This window comes from Panthera pardus, unplaced genomic scaffold (assembly GCF_024362965.1).
Source record: "Panthera pardus isolate Hobbes unplaced genomic scaffold, ASM2436296v1 HiC_scaffold_10, whole genome shotgun sequence".
NCBI lineage: Eukaryota > Metazoa > Chordata > Mammalia > Carnivora > Felidae > Panthera > Panthera pardus.
The window spans coordinates 28,210,242-28,230,495 of record NW_026526655.1 but is presented as its reverse complement, the minus strand read 5'-3'; the positions used below and the strand labels follow the sequence as shown (position 1 = coordinate 28,230,495).

The following is a 20,254-nucleotide window of genomic DNA, read 5'->3' as shown; positions in this document are numbered from 1 at the left end:
AATGATGTATTTAATAAAATGTTTAAAAACAAAATAAAGAGAGTTTTTATAATTCCTAAGCCAATACCAAGATTAAGAAGTCATAGCTATTATTTTTGGGTAGTTGCTAAAGGGCAGTCATTAGTTAAGCCCTTTATCTGCATCATCTTGTTAAATTCTCACAACTCTATCAGAGTGCTGCTATTATGATTACCACTTTACAGAAAAGGAAATTCAGATTTAGTTTTGTATTATTTTTTGTAATGTTTATTCATTTTTGAGAGAGAGACACAGAGTGTGAGTGGGAGAGGAGCAGAGAGAGACACAGAACTTGAAGCAGGCTCCAGGCTCCGAGCTATCAGCACAGAGCCTGATGCAGGGCTCGAACTCATGTGCTGTGAGATCATGACCTGCGCCGAAGTCAGACGCTCAACTGACTGAGCCACCCAGGTGCCCCAAAAGGAAATTCAAAAGCGATGAAGTTATGTGTCCAAAGTAATATTGCCAGTGGGTGGAAAAAAGACTCTAAAATGCACACACAGTCCTGGATGGCATTTAATAGCAAATTAATTACTCTGAAATAATATAGCTAAAATTTTACAGACATCGGGCTTTGAATTTTAGTGTCAAACCTCAGCAACTTTAAATTATTTATTATTAATAACTAAAATAATTATTTAAATTATTTATTTTTAAATCTTTGTTAATCCCACAACTCAGAAAGTTAAATGCTAAATATCATCTTTACACCCAGGGAAACAGTTTATACTTAATTTATTTTAAAAAAAATCACATCTGTAATACTTCTGTGTCATTGTAAATTCTTTAAGGGAATGGTGGATGAGAGGTCCCTAAACAGAGTAAAAAGCTGTTCTCTAAATAGCTAACATCAATTCTCTTAGTGACCTTGAACACATTACTTGTAATGTCTGCAAGGGTATAATAACTATGACTTCATTTAGGCCAAATAAGTGCTTTTGCAAATGTTGACATAGTCCTAATTGCCCAAACCTTTTACTAATGTTTCCCTAAGACATCATTTTTCATTTAGCCAATAAATAGAAGCACTTGTAAAATGTTTGCTGTAAAAACAAAAAACAAAAACAAACAAAAACAAAAAACAAAAAAAATCCACCCCTGCTAATAAGCGTTTCTGTCAAAAGAATTAAAGAAATCATTTCAAATTAAATATGACCATATATAATTCCAACACATTTTAACTATTAAGGTAGGTCCAAATAAATTGTCTCCTTCTAAAGCCAACTGAACTTTTTTGGTGGGGAGGAAGAGGGGTAAGAATATCAGTGTATTTGGGGCTCAATCAAAGTAACAAAGTTGACCCACAACCTTCAGTCTTGTTTCTTAGGCCTACTGAAAGTTGATACGCCCCGGTTTCATATCACCACACTCCAGAGAATCTCTAGACATCATATCTAACATTTCAGTGAAGGACAATTACTTTGGGACCACAAGACCTGGAAGTGGAAGGCCTGTTTGTTTCAAGGTTCCAAGCACTACTACCAGAGGTATGCCATTTGAACCTGAATTCCAGTCACTTCGATGCAGGTCAAATAATACCTGTCCTACCCTCTTCAAAAGTCGTCTTAGAAAGCAAGTCTAATGACATAATGCAGTGCTCTGTGAACTCCAAAGCAGGGTACAGGATGCCGACAGGAGTTTGCATGGCACCAGTGAACAGGGCACCGCATCCTCTTTGATCTCCTCCCATTATAAACCAACAAACTGGTACAGAGAGTGGTAACAGCAATCAGTTTAGGAAGCTCTGAAATAGGTTTTAATCTACTCAAGGAACTCCTGCACCGTTCAAGGCAGCATGAGTCACTGTGTTCCCGCGTTCCGGGTGGTCTTCGAGCAGGGAGATTCAATTGTACAAGTGCACAATGATTCAAAAAAGAAAAACCAAGTAAGTAAAACCCTCCCTTGCCCTCCAAGTTCCTCTACAGCTAAAATACTTTCTCCTCCTCCCTTTGAATTCCAAGTTCCTAGAAGAAACTTGCTCTTTATGCTTTCTGACTCTACTTCTCACCACTCGTTCATTCTCCCCACCAGAGGGAATCTGGTTCTTCACCAGCTGCAACTGCAGAGGCAAAGGTCATCAACATTTTCCTTCTTGCTAACCCCAGGAGACTTTTCACTCCACACCCAACCTGCCCTCTCAGCAGTATTTGACCTACTGAACATCACACTCCCAAATACACTGATGTAGCCTTTTCCGGTATTTCTCCTTTATCTCTGCATGCTCATTTCAGTCCCCACTATGAGCTCCCCTTTCCTATGTTCATATCATAAATGCACACATTCCTCTGTTTTCCCCCATAACCCTTTTATTTAGTTCCTCCTCTTCTCCATTTCTGTGGCTTCAGCTACAATCCACGTGGTGGATGAGCAACAGATTACTCCCCTAAGATCTAGACCCACAAATGCAACTGCCTTTTGGATGTCTCCTAACTCCTAACATGCACGAACCCAGCTCTTCATCTTACCCTCAACCTGCCCCTCCTCCTGACGTTGCCCATATAGTGAAGGACATCATCATCTGCCCCAGAAAATGAACATCATCCTTGACCCTTCTGGCCCCTTCACCCACACCTCCATCTGTCAAATATATCCATTCCTCTCTTTCCTTATTGCCTTAGTTCAGACACCACCACCAGTCTTCCCTTCAGTCTTGCTCTCCTCTCATCCAGTCGCCACACTACCACCTAACTGGCCTTTCTAAAATTAAAACTCTGGGGTGCCCGGGTGGCTCAGTCGGTTAAGCGTCCGACTTCAGCTCAGGTCATGATCTCTTGGTTTGTGAGTTCAAGCCCCGTGTCGGACTCTGTGCTGACAGCTCAGAGCCTGGAGCGTACCTCGGATTTTGTCTCTCGCACTCTCTTTCTCTCTCTCTCTCTACATATATCTCTCTGCTCCTCCCCCACTCATGCTCTAGCTCTCTTAAAAATAAAAATAAATAAATAAATAAATAAACAAACAAACAAACATAAAATTAAAACCCTGCTGTCTTCTGGAAAAACCATACACTCCTTAACATTGCCTGTAAGAGCTCATGTCCACTTACTTTCCCAGGCTTATCTCTTGAATTTCCCCTCTCTTCTCTCTACCCCACAACACACAGGGACACAACTTGGCTAATGTGAATTCAGCCTTTGGGTCTCTGCTGAAGTATCACTTGTTCCCTGACCTCCCATGTCCATTTTGGACATCCCTCTTATGTGTCCCCATAGCATCCTAATTTCCTCAATTATAATGCTTTTTATGCTGTGCAAAATGGCCTGTTTACTTGTCTGTTTCCTCCACTAGACTGTAAGTTTCATGAAGGCAAAGACTATGACTGTTTTAGTCAAGGTTGTTTTCCTGGCCCCAAGTACAAGAGCTATGTGTCATGGTACAAAACAAGTGCTCAATTCTTACTTGTTCAGCCAATGAATCAATGAATCCCTAAAGGTGGAAGAGAAGTTGTTCTGGAAAGGCTAAAGTGCTGATAAAAATGGATCAAGAACACGTGGGAAAAGATCATTTAGTTAATCTCCTGGAGCATTAAAAACTGCTGGTTACAGTGCTGATGTTTTCCAACCTGCAATACATGTTCCCTATTCTGTGGCTAAAAAACTACAAGTAAAGTGGATATTTAGCTATTTCCCCACTAGATAAATGTCCACAAGTAAACTTGATAATGCAGAACAAAGCAGCTTTAGTTTGTACTGAATTATAAATTGGTTACACTAATCAAGATAACTGGACAAATAAACCTCTACAGTAGTCACAAACATGGCATGTAATCAGAGAATCCAATCTGAAACACATAACTCAAATTAACAGTTAGTGTGTATGAAAAATAAACGAAATGTTAATGAAAATAGCAGGCCTGACATCTTAATACAATGGCCTCTATATTTTAACTTTGGTTTTTGCTCATAACTCACATTGCCGTCAAGATTAATTACACCCTCAGAACACATATAGTTCTCACCTTATTGTCAGCATGAGGGTTAATTATGTGGGCTTTTTATTGTCTGTCTGGTAATAGCCACAGGAGCCAATGAAATAGAGCAAACATAATGCATGGAATTTACTACTGGTGGTCATTTTTATCATAGTGTCACTCAGTACTCAGGGCTCTGAATTATTTAGCTTGCATCTAAGCTGGAATACAGTTCAGCTACTTATGAATCAAATACAAAATACACTTTAAAAGAAAAAGAAAAAAGAAAAAAGCAACCCCTTGCTAACCATCCCTCCACACGGTTTCTTTTAAGGGATTAACACTTCCTCATGAAGAAAATCAGCATTTGGCTAGTGCCAAGGGGGCAACTGGCACTGTCTGGATGTTTCTGTGGATGTGAAAGAATAGAGCAAAATGAAATTAGGAAAGAGAAGCAGTGGGGAAAACGAAAGAGTAGCACTGCTCTAGTGCTCCTGGAAACTGTCTAGAGATGGAGAATCCTAAAACATCTGCCCAAATGATCTAATCTTTTCCAGGTTCCTGTTAAAATCAGGTCTTCTGAAACTAGTAATTAAAGTAGCCCCTAGGGCGCCTTGGTGGCTCAGTCAGTGAAGTGTACGACTCATGATTTCGGCTCAGGTCATGATCTCGCGGGTTCATGGGATGAAGCCCTGTGCGCTGTGCGCACAGAGCCTGCTTGGAATTCTCTCTCCTCCTCTCTCTCTGCCCTCCCTTGTTCGTGCTCTCTCTCTCTCTCTCAAAATAAATAAATAACCGTTAAAAAAAACAAAGTAGCACCTATCTGCCTGCCTGCTTCTTAAATATGTAAATTTATAGCTTGCCTTCAAGTATTATGGGAAGGTTGCAAACATGATTAAACTGAAATAGAGTATGTCAAATATCTGATAAATATTCAATGAATAATAGCTTTGAGTGTTTCCTTAGGCATCAGATGTTACCAACCCAGGCCAGCTTTGTTTTCCTAGTCATAATATGCAGATGTCTTTCTTTTTGCAAATGGTTACATATCCATTATAGTTCTTTGTTTTCCACTTGGATAATTATCCTGGGTCTATACCCCAAAGCCTAAATTCCAACAATCTATGAGAAAACAAAGCTACATTAAGCATTTGTGGACATTAACTTTAAAAATATTTCTGGGGCATCTGGGTCGGTTGAGCGTCCAACTCCTAATATCAGCTCAGGTCATGATCTTGTAGTTCATGAGATCTAGCCCTGCTCGGACTCTGTGCTGACAGTGCAGAGCCTGCTTGGGATTCTCTCTCTCCCTCTCTCTCTGCCCTGCTCATGCTCTCTCTCTCTCTTTCTCTCTCTCTCTCAAAAATAAATACACTTTAAAAGGTATTTCTAAGTTCCTTTGGATAGATTGTTAGAAGTAGAAGTATTAGGTCAAGGGGTGGGGGCATTGGTGAGGCTTTTCATACATTCAGCAATGAGTTTTATAGAAAGGTTATACCATTTGCTAACCCCTCACAGCATTTGAGAGTGTCTGCTCCGCTGCACCCTAACTAATGTGAAGAACTGAAATTTTTAACAATATGTAAATTTTAAGAGCTGGAAAAAATGGGACCCTGCTGTTATTCCAATTTTCATTTCTTTGGTTAATGAAAAGAGAATGTATTTTTTTTTAATGTTTATTTATTTTTGAGAGAGAGACAGAGCATGAGTTGGGAAGGGGCAGAGAGAGAGAGGGAGACAGAGAATCTGAAGCAGGCTCCAGGCTCTGAGCTGTCAGAACAGAGCCCGATGCCAGGCTTGAACTCATGAGCCATGAGATAATGACCTGGGCCACCCAGGCGCCCGTAATGTGTATTTTCGTACATCTATTAGCCATTAATTTCCTCTTCTATGGATAGTCTGTTTCTGTCTTTTGCCCAATTTTCTGCGGAAGTCTGTATTAGTTTTCATCTTTCTTTTTTTTAAAAGTAGGTTCCACGCCCTTGCACGGAGCCCAGTGCGGGACTTGAACTCACAACACTGAGATCAAGACCTGAGCTGAGATCAAGAGTTGCACACTTAACTGACAGCCACTCAGGTGCCCCTGTCTTAACTTTCTATTGCTATATAACAAATTTCCACAAACTTAGTAGCTTAAAGCACCACCTATTTCTTAAGGTCAATGCTGAAGGTCAGAAGCCTGGGTAAGCTTGACTAGGTTCTCTGTTCAGGGCCTCTCTCAAGAGACTATATTCAAGGTGTTGCTGGCCAGGCTGGGCTCCTAGCTGAAGACTCTGGTAAAGAACCCAGTGCTAAGCTCATTCAGGTTGCTGGCACGGTCCAGCTGCTAGACTGTGCCCCTACATCTGAGGTTCCAGTTTCCATGCTGGGCCAACTTCAGCAATTCTAGGCCTCCTGCATTCCTTCTCAAGTGTCCCCTCCACCTTCAAAACAGCAACAGTATGTTGTTCCTCCTCAAGCTTCAAATCGTTTGGATTTCACCAGCCAGAGAAAGCTCTCCACTTTTATGGACTCCTGTGATTAGACAAGCACCACTCTGGTATTTTCGCCATTTTGAATTCAACTGTGTCACAAAATATAATATACTCAAAAGAGTGATATTTCATCATCTTTATAGGTTGCATGGATTAGGCCATCCAATCTTGGTACAGGGGCATTTTTAGAATTCTGCCTGCTATAGAGTCTTAGGTGTTCTTATAACATGTTCATGTCTTTATGATAAAACTTAATTGTATGAATTTAGTAAATAAATGAATCTTACTGATGACTGTAAGAAGTTGCATTTTCACAATGACAAAGGCAACTGTGGGTGGTGCTGCTGTGTGCTAATAAGAACTTTGAATACCGGGGCACCTGTGTGGCACAGTTGTTAAGCATCTGACTTCCGCTCAGGTCATGATCTCAACAGTTCGTGAGCTCACGCCTCGCTTCAGGTGAACACGAGCCCCACTTTGGGTAAAACATGAGCCCTGGGTGAGCTCCACTTCTCTCTCTCTCTCTCTCTCTCTCAAGGAAAAAAAAAAAAAGAAAGAATTTTAACACCCACCTTTGCCAACACGGATTTTTTTTAAATTTTTAACTGTGGGAAAATACACATAAGATTTGCCATCTTAACTACTTTCAAGGGTACATCAGTAACGTTCACACTGTTGTGCAACCAATCAGTAGAACTCTTCATCGTGCAAAACTGAAACTATACTCATTTAACAAAACTCTCCATTTAGCCCCTACCCCAGCTTCTGCAATCACCATTCTACTTTCAACACAGGTTTATTTTATGTATTTTTTAAATCAATGAAATAGTTTATTATTTTTTAGTACTCTCTACACCCAACAGGGGGCTTGAACTCATGACCCCAAGAGTCACATGCTCTTCTGACTGAGCCAGCCAGGAACCCTTTAAGTATTCCTTAACAAACATGTATATAGCAATTATTACATGTGCTATTCTTAACACTTTAAAAATATTAATTCATTTGATCCTCACAACCACCCTATGAGAGCAGAACTATTCCTAAACCCATTCTACAGATTGGGAAATACAGCAGGTAACTTCCCACGGTTACACAACAGGAAGGTGCTACACAGGAACTGAAATCCAGATAGTCTGGCTTTATAGTTCTTGCTATGAACCATCACATTGAGAAAATATTCATTTTAAAGACAAACTCATAAGGCATTAGTATTATTTCTTTGATGTGCTTGATTTCAAAACACTTATCTACATGCAATTTAATCTAATACTCTACTAACTCAAAGTTAGATTATGTGACCAGGGAGACACATCTGTATATAGCCCAATTTTTGGTCAAAGCATTTTCTTGAAGCTAATGAAATGAAAACTGGCTTGTATTTGATTACAGACACAACAATTAAAATTTACATGCAGTCGATTTATAATAAAATACCTTATGAATGAATATAAATTGCAATTCACCATGACTACTGAAAATACTAAAGAAAAAAAAGTGTTTCTCTTTTCCAAGGAGGTAAAAACAAAAGAAAGGAAAAAAACTTCCAAATAAGTTTACAACAGCATAGCTCAATCTCAGCTTGACCTGGTAAATTCAAACCTGCCCTGCTATGCAAGCTATAAATCTAGACCAATATCCATTTGCTATTCAACCATATACCTCAGTAGACAATTTTATTTGTTGAGTGGGTCTGAAATGTCCTCATCCTGGTGTTTTAGCATAGTAACCCTCTCACAGAGGCCCAAATCATGCTTGTCATCAGCCACACAGCGTCCTTTACTATACATTAGAAATGAGCGTTGTCAACAGAAGGAACAATCGTTTCTCTAGAAGCCCCGGCGTGATGTGAGTTAAAAGCTCTGCTGAGGTTTGGTTTCTAGGACCCAGGAAGCAGGGAGACTAAAAACAGCGCACAGAACAGGATGTGCTATTTCAACTGCTTTCTGCTTATATACCTGATTGATAAAAAATAAGCAGACAATGCATCGTGTGATCTGCCCACACCCATTATCCACTACATTGCAGCGCAGTCTCCAGCAGGAACTAAAAGCCAGAGTACGGAAGAAAGAGCAAAATCATCGCAACCCCAGGGATACCCTCGGATATGTGTTACAATGTTGTCATCCCCACACCCTTCCCCCACTGGCCAGCCAGGCAGCACAGACGCAGGCAGATGCTCACCTGGCCGCGGGCTGTTTCTCTGCCTTCACCTACGGGGCCTGCAGGCTACTCCTGGCCGGGGCGCGGCTTCGGGCAAGCCCGCCTCACCGTGACAGCCCGTCTGGCCGCCGACCATCCCAGCCCGGCCGTCTGTTTACAAGCGCTTCTCGCGGTCCCACTCTTAAATGCTTCCCCCCAGCCACCCGGGAAGCGAGACCCGGACACACAAGGTTCCAGGGTCTCAAGGACTCGTCTTTTTTTGCCCAAGGAGCCAGCGGCCCGGGAGGGGCCTGACCGCACAGCCAGGCCTTATCTCTGCTTCCTTAGACAAGATTTTTATCACACACGTTTTGAAAACAATGGCGTGTGCCGCAGAGTCTCCGCACGGCTCCCCCCAACGCCCGAATGAATATTTGCAATTGGAAATTTTCACTTGGGACAGACACACAGGATTGGACCCCCCCTTTTTTTTTTTTTTTTTTGCAGCTCCCTAAGAAAATTACTCATATAAGTTCTTTCTGAAAATGGGACTATTACAAGCTGGAGATTGCTTCTCATTTCATGTTTGGAGCTGCGGAGAAAAATCAATTTTCGCTGTCCTTTCATGTTGTAGACAGCAGGTTGAAAGGGGATGATTTTGAGGGGAGGTCTTCAACCCCCATTTGGATTCCCAGCACAACAGTGGCGTGCTGTGTGTGTGTGTGTGTGTGTGTGTGTATTGTGTTCATGTACACACTGACTGGCAGCCGGGGGCTTCTTAGTAAGACACCCACCACAGCAAACCCACATTGATTTTGGCCACTTTGTAAGAGGATATGCTGGTCTAGCTGGGTAAGCCTTTCCTTGAAGTTTCCCCACATTGTTCTCCATCACAGCACACTTCCTTACCATTTTCTCAACTTATACTTACACAGTTATTTATTTACCTATTTTATTTTATTGGCTTCTCACCCCCACCCCAGCCTCACCTATAAACTCCCTGAGGGCAGGAACTATTTGTTTTCACTCACCACCACATAATAGTCACAAAGCACCAGTGCCCAATGTATATATGTTTGAATGACTAAGTGAAGAAATAAATGCAAAAAAAAAAAAAAAAAAAAAAAATGTCCAAGGAGGCTAGAGAAAGCAACATGAAAGGAATTGAAAGTCTGATCCCTCACCCCCTTTCCCTTAAAGATTAATGAGAAAATCTTTAACCATAATTATTTTTTGATACCTCCTTCAGTTGATGTTCAGAGTTTCAGTAAGTTAAAAAACAATAACGACAACACTGCAATTTGAGGTACCTTTCTTGTTCCCTAAATATGCAGTATTCTTTTTCACTTCAGGACTTCTGTACTGTGGTTTCCTCTGATGAGACCCCTCACCCCTGCCGCATCTTGTTAGCCTAACTTCTTGCCCTTTAAAAGTGGGTGCTGTCACACATGTCCGGAAAACCTCTGACAGGTGAACCTTTTCCTTTTATGCACACCCAGAGGCACTCACATGTTCCTTTAAAATGAACTCGTCACATTGTTACAAATTCGTTTTTGTATATCCTCTTCCTAGACCAGTGATTTTCAAACGTCAGCATGTAACAATCTTCTAAAAAAGGGTTTCTCAAACACAAACTTTAATGTATGAGGATCCTGTTAAAATGCAGATTCTGATTCAGGACATCTGTGGTGGGGTCTCTGCACCTCAAATGAACTCCCAGGAGATGCCATATTTTGAGTGTCAAGGCTCTTGAATACTTGTTAAAAATGCAAATTCCTGGGTCACACATCCACACATTTGTATTCTGAAGGTCTATGATACTGTCCTGAATTTTGTGATTTGAACAACGGCCTCAAAGTACTTCCAACATAGGCGGTCAGCGGACTACCCTTTGAGAAAAACTACACCACTCTGTGAAGTTTGAGGGCAAAGGCCCAGGCTTTGTCACTGTATTCCCAGTGTGCATCAAGCACAGGGTCTGCCACATAAAATGCATTAAAGAGTCACATTTGCAAAATGACTGAATTTATTCACCATCACTAATATAGAGCCTTAGCACCGAACCAAGGGGGTGGTCCCAGAAAAGGGATGAAAAGTCAAGGACTGAGAACAATCTCAGCTGGGCAGTTACTCAGGCCTCCATTAGGTCATCAGGGGATATTTTACTCTTTAAATTTAAAACATTTAAGTTCATGTCTCCATTCAAATGGCTGTCTGAGAACAGCAACCCCACCATCTTTTCTTTCTTTCTTTCTTTCTTTCTTTCTTTCTTTCTTTCTTTCTTTTCTTTTCTTTTCTTTTCTTTTTTTTAACAGACTTTATCTTGTAGAGCAGTTTCAGGTTCACAGCAAAATTGAGTGGAAAATACAAAGTTTCCATACACCCCCTGCTCCCCTACATGCACAATCTCCCCCACCATCAACATCCGGCACCAAAGTGGTACATTTGTTACAAACAGCAAACTTACAAGGACACAGCATCATTACCCTGAATCCATAGGGTCGCCTATCTATTTATACCTCCTAGACCTCACAGCGATGCTACCAATTATATCACTGTCTGCCAAATATAGTTTTAGTTTCTGTCGCTTACAACTGAAAGCATCTTGACTAATATTCCACCATTTCAGACTTGTCTCCTGCATACTCTTTTCCTCCACTCTAAGCTCCCGACTCACATTTTTTTTTTTTTTTTACCACTCCTGTATACTCTTCCTTTCCCATTATCCTGCTGAGGCTCCCCTATTATATCTCCTTCTCCATGCCCCAAAGGTCAGGGATTTCATCTAACTCATCTTTGCATGTTCTATGACACGTACCATTGTATCTAGTAAATATCTCAGTAAATGTGCATTGAAACAAAACGAAATGCCAAATGACATGCAAGGAGATTTTATTAGTATGTCCTTTCATTATTTTTTTCCCTTTTAGCCTCCATTTACAAAAGTAATGGTCAGACCAGGATTCAATAAAGCAATGCTATCTTCCGAAGAAATAAAAGCCTCGTCAAAAAAAAAAAAAAAAAAAAAAAAAGTGTTAAACTAATCAGAAAATTTGGGGTGCTATTTATAGCTTAAAGTTTGCAAGCCAAGTATATACCTCACTCCCATCTCCCCAGATATGCCCAAGTAGAGATGATTAGGATATTCATTGAGAGCAATATACTTTGTCTTCTTGGGTAAATTAAAAGCATTTGAGACATAAAATGTCAAAGTTGTAAAAGGCGTCCCTGTTGGAAAGTACAAATGAGCTTAATATTCAACTAGCAGGCACCCACAAGACCATACCCAGCGTTAAAATATTGAAACAGTTCTATACAGGTTGGTAACTAGCTTCGGTCCTAAACTTCCTAAGTGTCCCAAGTCTCTTTCCGAGGAACCCCGTGTCCACCCATCCTATGATCCAACACCCAAAGGATTAATACCTGACCCTATTCTGCTGGGATGGGATATCCACAATACCCTGCTCTAGCTTTAGGGCCAGAATCCTTTTTGATCAGTTGATGGTCTGGCTATACACGTTTTTAAGTCTTTTGACTATCACTTCTACAAATAGGTAATGGGGGGCGGGGGGGGGGTGCTGGGTGGGTGGAGTGAAAACCCTTCAGCAAAGCAAAATATTCAATGATTCCCCACCCGGTCACCACCTACAATTCCTTTTTTAACAAGAAAGCTCAAAGATAAGGGATAGAATCTTACAAAAAAATTCTTTCATTGGGCAATTTGAATGTGGTTTGTTTTAGTCATTCAACAAGCACGAACTGCAGGAATGTACTGTCCTCTAGGATGGTGAGTACTAACCAGGGCCTCTGCTAAGTGCTTACCTCTTGAGCAACATCATTTCTCATTGGGGAATTAAAAAATTGAACTCCAGTTTAGATACCACCAGCAATCCCTCAGAACTGATAAAATTAGAAAAAGAAATGACAGTACTAAGTGAAATATATTTGGCAGCATCTATTGAATTTGAACAAATAAAAACCTTGTGATTCCATACGTACACCAGGAGACAGACATGAATGTTGATAGAACCATTTCTCAGTCTCAAAGTGGAGGGGGCGCCTGGGTGGCTCAGTCCGTTAAGTGTCTGACTTCAGCTCAAGTCATGATCTCACAGCTCCTGAGTTTGAGCCGCATGTCGAGCTCTGTGCTCCAGAGCCTGGAACCTGCTTCCGATTCTGTGTCTCCCTCTCTCTCTCTCTGCCCCTCTCCCGTTCACGCTCTGTTTCTCTCTTTCTCTCTCTCTCTCTCTCTCTCTCTCTCTCTCTCAAAAATAAATAAACATTAAAACAAAATTAAATAGTCTCAAACTGGAAACAACCTAAATGTATATCGATAATCAAATGTACACTCCTGTTACCAACACCACAATCCAAATAATAAGCATGTTCATTGCATATGTCCCAATTCACTAATTTGTATACTTTAATTATGTGCAGGTTTTATATATTAATTATACTTCAATAAAGATGGAAAAAACAATCAAGTGTATATAGAAATTGTGGTATGTTTGAGCAATGGATACTCTTAACAGTTACATTGTATAATGTATATAGCAGCTTTAGATAGCTATTAAGCAATTGAAAAGCAACTGCTTTTCAGAATTGAGAGTGCTGTTAGTGTAAAATGCACACTAGGTTTCTAAAACTTCGTATGTAAAAAGAATGTAAAAAATTTGGTAATGATTACATATGGAAATCACAAAATTTTGGATATATTGGAATAAATAAAATATACTTAAATTTTTTAAGAAAGGTTAAAACCTTGTATAAGAAAAATTGTCTCGGGGTGCCTGGGTAGCTCAGTCGGTTAAGTGTCCGACTTCGGTTCAGGTCATGATCTCGCGGTTTGTGAGTTTGAGCCCTGTGTCGGGCTCTGTGCTGACAGCTCAAAGCCTGGAGCCTACTTCGGATTCTGTGTCTCCCTCTCCCTCTGCCCCTCTCCTGCTCATGCTCTGACTCTCTCTGTCTTTCAATAATAAATAAACATTAAAAAAAAAATTTAAAAAAAAAAGAAAAATTGTCTCAATCTTGATGTGGAATAGAACCTTTTTGCATGATATATTCTCAACTTCCTTGTGGGAAAACCTAGCATTCCTGACAAAGTCCCTAACCAATCTGTAAAGTTTAGATAAACTTTAACAGTATTTAGAGTTGTTGCGGGCTGAGTTCCCCAGAAGGCACACTTTGAGAATTCAGCATGCAGAAAGTGCCCTTGGGATCAATACACCTGCATAGGGTGGGTGAGGGGATGGGAGCTGAATGGGGGAGAGGGAGAGATACAGCTGTGAGGCCCCATGACAGCCTCTGCCAACCCCACGAAGACTCAGAGACAGAGTGGCCCTTCAGAGGGTCCAGAGTAGTCCTGAGTTGGGCCAAGAACAGTGGTGTGCTGGCAACCTGACTCTGAAAAACGAAAGCCCTGATCTGTTTGTGTTTGCCAGTTTCCATGGAGTAGATACCACGCCGTGCCTAATTTCAAGATCTGGGTGTCATGTCATTGAACATGGAGCTCAAGATGTGCACAATCACACGTCCTCCATGTGCACAGCCTCCGCGTCCGTGGAAGCTGGCTCCGGCAGGCCACTGACCAAGAGGGCCAGGGCTTTACACTCCCACACCCATCATTCCATGGATGTGGTGCACTCTGGGAGGGAGCGTGGCCTTGGGCAAAGTGGTTCTCTGCAGTTGACACAATCCCTGAAGGGGCTGGCTGACCGCTGAAGGCAACCTGCTGACAGCACTCCTTTCTAGAAGCTGGGGCGACAATTCCTTTCCAGTGAGGGATCTGGCAGCTCATCTCAGAGGCCAGCATGCTTATCCTGGAAAACAAGACACCTACCCGGACATTGTCAGGCGAGAGTCCAGTCATCTTTCACTTTCCGAGGGTAGAGCTAATAGATAAACATACGGGAAGGTTTTCGGCAGTCCCCAACAGTAAATATCTGAGGAGTGATGAAGACGCAAGAAACTCCAGAAGTGCAGAAAACCGGAGGGAGGACGGAGATGCTCAGATAGGCCTCTACAAAAGAGCGAGGGTTTGAGCCTGCCTTGGAGAAGTAGTGCTGAGACAGACAAGCAGGGGAGGTTGAATACAGCTGCACTGCATTGCGGTCAGAAGCCTGACTCTAGCACCCATTGGTTATCAGGCCTGCACCAATGACCTTACTTCTCCGTCCCTCAGTTTCCTCCTGGGTAAAATGGGGATGATGATGATGATGATGATGATGATAGTAATAATAGTATCTACTTCAAGGTGTTTTCGGAGTAAGCAAATTCACAGTGAGAGTTTATAATAGTGCGTGGCAATATTAGGCCCTCAATATGTGAGCTGTTAACTGTATGGAGCAAATATATATACTATATTTCAGACTAGTCTAAAAATGTGTGTCTATAATACAAATGCACATAAATGCAAAATATAAATATATAAAAATGTATATGTATAAATCACAAGTTGAACCATCATAACTTGTGGACTGTCCATATATTGAATTTGAATTTGTATATTTATATGAATGTGTGTGCATATGGCATCATCTATTGAATTTGAACACATTAAAACCTTATGATTCCATACGTACACCAAGAGACAGACATTCATTCATTCACCAGAACTCGCAGGCATACCTGATATTTACAGGGACAAGAGCAAAACAGACAGTTGCCCTTAGCTTCCCAGCCCAGACCCCGTCTCGCTCTACAAGGCCCCACATGTGCCTGTAGACATCTCTGCCACCATGTCTTAACATCTACTGTCCCATCATTTTAACATGTCCCAGCATCTACTGCTTCCCTAGTCATAGCCACTCCTCAGGCCTAAGAAGACACACTGGCAGCTGGGCCAGCCCCCAGGAAGACAAGCCCTGGCATAAAAACCTGTGCAGCCCTGGAGGCAGGCTTCTGACTTTGGGGGCAGGGAATGTGGAGTTCCTAGGTACCTGATCTAGAAGGAGGGGGCTCCAGGTAGCCACCTCCTTGGCCAGAGAGAGATGCAGCCAGGGGAAGACCTAAAGCACAGAGCCCAGGACAGCGGCCCAATGGCCCACATCTAAGGGCAGCTCTTGGTTCTACTGGGGATCAGCCCTTTTAATGCAGTATTCTATCTTTGATACATGCGGGATTGTGGTAAAGTAATTGTACCACAAGAGAGGCTTTGCTATACTAGAAAGAGCTCTGGATTGGGGATCAGGACCTCCGAATTGTAATCCTAGTCACAAAGTCTAACATCATGGATTATACTTATTATACTTATTATTTCGCACAGCACAAAGCACCGTAATGGCCCAGAGTGTGGTTTAATGAACAATGTAACATTTGTAATTTTCAAGATTATTGAGATTCCATAATTCGATTTGGTTTTCAAGAGTGATTTTTAAGAAGGTTTTATTGGGGTTTTTTGTTCTTTTTTCATTTTTTTCATTTTAATTTTTTTTTGTTTTGTTCTTTTTTTAAAAAAAATTTTAATGTTTATTAATTTTTGAAGGAGAGAGAGACAGAGTGTGAGCGGGGGAGGGGCAGAGAGAGAGGGAAACACAGAATCCGAAGCAGGCTCCAGGCTCAGAGCTGTCAGCACGGAGCCTGACACGGGGCTTGAACTCACAAGCTGTGAGATCATGACCTGAGCTGAAGTCGGACGCTCAATTGACTGAGCCACACAGGCACCCCTGTTTTGTTCTTTTTTTAATGTAACCCAAGGTCCAAGCCTGTCCCTAAGAGCTGGATCCCTTTTTCCTTTTGTACATGATCAAAAATTCACCTCTCCTAATACACCCAAATGAACTGTCATACCATTCAGTCCTTTTCCTCAGAATGGGAATCACTGATACAAGAGTCCAATGCCCAAAATACTGAACTTGTCATGTCCTGAAGGATGATTTCTATGTCACACACTTTAACTAATTATTATACAAATGAAAGTTGTTATCCAACGGATAGGTTGTTAGCGGTGTAGGTACAAGAAACTAACATCTCTCAGTTCTCAGTAAGTTCATGCTTTCAAAAATAAATAACATCAGAAATTTAAATTATGCACAAGGAGCCCTCACACATAAAGTGCTCATGGTCATTAAAACAAAAGGTAAAAAAAGTGAAAACTGAATGGAACCTCCTAGTTTTCCCAAGTAGAGTATTTCCTTGCCTATGGTGTTTTTGTAGAATAAGAACCAGAGAGTGGCTCTTTTTTTCCTGTTGGCTACAGTGTGATCATCCTTTCCAGGAGTTGTCAAATGTGTGTGTGCACGTATGGGTGTGCGTGTATGTGTGTGTGTGTGTGTGTGTGTGTGTGGTGCATATTGTGGGTGCTGTGTGATGCTCACTGAGCTGCATGTAACTCACTTCCATATAATGGTGTGACGTCACCCCACATCTGATGCTGGCCTGTTTTCACACTCCGTATGTTCAAGAACTATCAAAAGAGACCATTCTGGAATGCCTGGACAACTCTTCCAGACAAAGGTGGGCAAGGGCTGGTTCCAGCCAGATTGAATTCACTACAGTGTTTCTGAACGTTGTTTTACACATTTTTATAACAAAGCTGTTCACAATTGAACTTACTTTCCGATAGAAGAATTTGATCCTTCCCAAGTAAAGTGAGGTTGCCCTTTTTCCACATTCTCTGTCGGGATATAACCTGTCTTGAAAGGTAACTCTGCAGTCTAATTACCAGAAAAATAAGAGCTGCCAGCATCAGCAGAGAGGCCACAGAGGGAAGTATTCCAAGGATCTCGGCATTCCCTCTTCTGTGTTTTGTCTCCTACATTTTTCCTTCCACGTTTATGAAACGCTTCACATTTTTCAACTCTGAGCAGTAAACACATATTCAGATGACTTTATGTTCTTTGCATTATTGTGCATTGGGATTTGAAGTTCTTAGAAGGCAAGGAATAACTTTAAGATCACATCCCACCAAGAAATGCTTAGTAAATAAGAATGATAGGCATCTTCTGTAAGCTTTTGAAAGTTGCTTGCTACTTTCAGGAATAGATGTTCACCCAATCGATGACCCGAGAGACACAGTGGTGCATTTGATTCCTAGGAGGGATGAGTTTACAAAGGAATGAAGGAAAAGAAGAAGGGAGCAACATTTAAACCTGACCTCCACCATATGCTGTGCTCAACACGCACACACACACACACACACACACGCACACACTCATTGGCACACAGACACAGTTTGCTATTCTTCAGCTAATGGGATTGGCACCGCTTAAAGCAGACTACTAGGTCATTGTCTGAGAACACAGCAAGAGAAACATTATTTAAAGGCCATTCAAACCCTAAAAGAAGCGGCTGAGCAGAGTAATTATCGGAGACTCTCCATTAACTAGGGCATCTTTACTCTTTGTCTGAACTGGTTTAATAAGGCCCGCTAATGGGTCTGTGGGGGAGGGGGCATGCTAATGGTTCTAAAAAAAAAACCCATCTTGGCCCTTTTAATACTGGGGACTGTCCTTAGAGATGTTGGCGGTAACGCCAGAAGTTACCATACGGCAAAATGACCTTCACAAATTCTTGGTTTGGACCCCTGCTGCTTAGGACTCAGATTTCCAAAATTAGGAAATATCTTTGTCTTTTTCTCCCTTTTATTCCAAGGTGACACCTCCCCCCCCCCCTTCCTCTTACTGGTCCTTGGCTCTTTGGGGTTTTGGGGGGGAACTTGTCATTGGAAACAGCAGCACTCAGTGGTGATAAGGCAGAATGACACCCTTGGTGAATTTTTCCCTTAACTTGCTGCTTTGACTCATTTTCCAGAAGTCTATTTCTCTAGAAAAATCACCTGCCCCATTACTTAAAAAATTTGAAGCTAGAGTCAGTTGCACACTCCCATGTCAAACTTAGGATGGACTTCTGAATTCACACTGCTGTCTTATAATCAGCCAGCTTTATAACCAAGGCCCCAAACACTCAGTTTTCCTGGAGGTTTGCATCATATGGGGGTGGGGGTGGGGGAAACTTTGTGCATTATTAGTTTTAGCTGGTGAGTGGCCTGAGCTGGTCTTGTCTCATTTCCCCTACCCCAACCCTAGACCAAGTTTTCATCTTCTCTCCCCTGGGTGATCGCAATAGTCCCCTAGCTGGTGTCTCAGCATTGGCCCTCTCAACCCATTCTTACAACGGCCTGGGGAAGTCTTTCAAAACACAAATCTGACTAAACATTTTAGTGGCTTCCTATTACCCACAGGAATTCTTAATGTTGTATATGAGCCCCACACATGGTCTGGCCCTTTCTTCCTCTCTAGTGACATCTTGCCTGTATCAGCCACTGGGGCCTTTTTCAATGAAAGAACATGTCATATCATTTCTGCCACAGGGCCTTTTCACATCTTTTTGCCTGGAACATTCTTTGCTCTGGTAGCTCCCACCCACCCTTCAGCTCTCAGCTCAGTACTCAGATCTTCAGAAAAGCCTTCTCTTACTGCCCTTGCTAGGTTGGCAGTTTCTAGTTCATGCATTTAAAGCACCATTACTGCTCCTTCACAGCACTTACTTTAATTAAATGTTTACATTTGTTTGAATGGTTTTATATGAATAACTATCTTCTCAGGGGACCTGGTGGCTCATTCAGTTGAGCGTCTGACTCTTGATTTCGGCTCAGGTCATGATCTTGCAGTTCGTGGGACTGAGACCCCCAGGGGGATTGCACTGGGTACAGAGCCTATTTGGGATTCTTTCTCCCTCTCTCTCTGCCCCTCCCCTGCTCACATTCTCCCTCTCTCAAAATAAATAAATAAACATTAAAAAAACAATAATTACTTTCTCATAAGACTGTGTCATGAGAACAATCATAAGCTCCATACACAACTATGCCTGTTTGGGTATATCATTATATCCTCGGTACCCAGTATAATGTCTATGAGCCAAGTGCTTAATAAATATTTGTCATAGTAGATAGTGTTTCAAAATACCGTACTTCACTCCTCCATGACCGTTTTCAAAGTTTGTTACCTGAGAGGTTCCCATGACTACTGTATTTGGGAACTACCTCTGTCCCATATTTTCCCCCATATTCCCATATAAGTGTAGAGGGCCAGGTCTCCTTTCTTATGAGATTAAAGACTACTTTTCTAGTTTTACAGGTAGAACTAGAAGCACGTTCTTATTCCCTGAAGGGGTAGACCTTTATGCAGTGACACAGATTCATAAGGCACAAATCAACACACACCAGCTTCAGTGATGTCTCCTGTCTTCTCAAGACCTGGTGGGAAGGAGAAGGGGGGGGGGGGTGGAAGGAGTACAGCTAAAGAGGAGAGTCCCAGATTAGAGTTTCTCAGCACTCCAGGAACACTGGCCCAGAGACGGTTGGGGGAGGGGGTGAGATGGTTCCAATTGTCTGGTTCCCAAGAACACTGGGGACTTTCTCTACTGAATGTAGTAAGAAAGGGGGGGGGGGTGTCATCAGGCACTAAGTAACAGGAAGGATTGGGTGTGTGTTCTGTTACTTGGGGATACTCTGGAGAGAGGGCCGTCAGGTTGGCCTTTATGGACCAGGTGAGCACATACACACTGACTTACATGGGTGGGGCCAGGCATTCTTCCAGTAAGTTGACCAACTGTATGTATCCCATCACTACTTAAAAAAAAATAAAGCTAGGGGCGCCTGGGTGGCGCAGTCGGTTAAGCGTCCGACTTCAGCCAGGTCACGATCTCGCGGTCCGTGAGTTCGAGCCTCGCGTCAGGCTCCGGGCTGATGGCTCGGAGCCTGGAGCCTGTTTCCGAT

The 20,254-nt window shown here is 42.0% G+C and overlaps 1 protein-coding gene across 7 annotated transcripts in view; it reads right to left on the bottom strand.

Moving 5' to 3' along the window:
- Window positions 1-8,853, bottom strand: part of PLEKHM3 (pleckstrin homology domain containing M3) — a 196,900-nt gene extending 188,047 nt beyond the window's left edge. For 3 of the 7 annotated variants that reach the window (XM_019446210.2, XM_019446208.2, XM_019446217.2), the window contains exon 1: window positions 8,581-8,850. The gene's annotated coding sequence lies outside the window, so the exon portion shown is untranslated. Of the gene's footprint in view, window positions 1-8,580 lie in introns of all 7 variants that reach the window. The other 4 variants (XM_019446213.2, XM_019446215.2, XM_019446216.2 and 1 more) reach the window with 2 other exon arrangements.
- Between the last annotated feature and the right edge of the window lie 11,401 nt (window positions 8,854-20,254).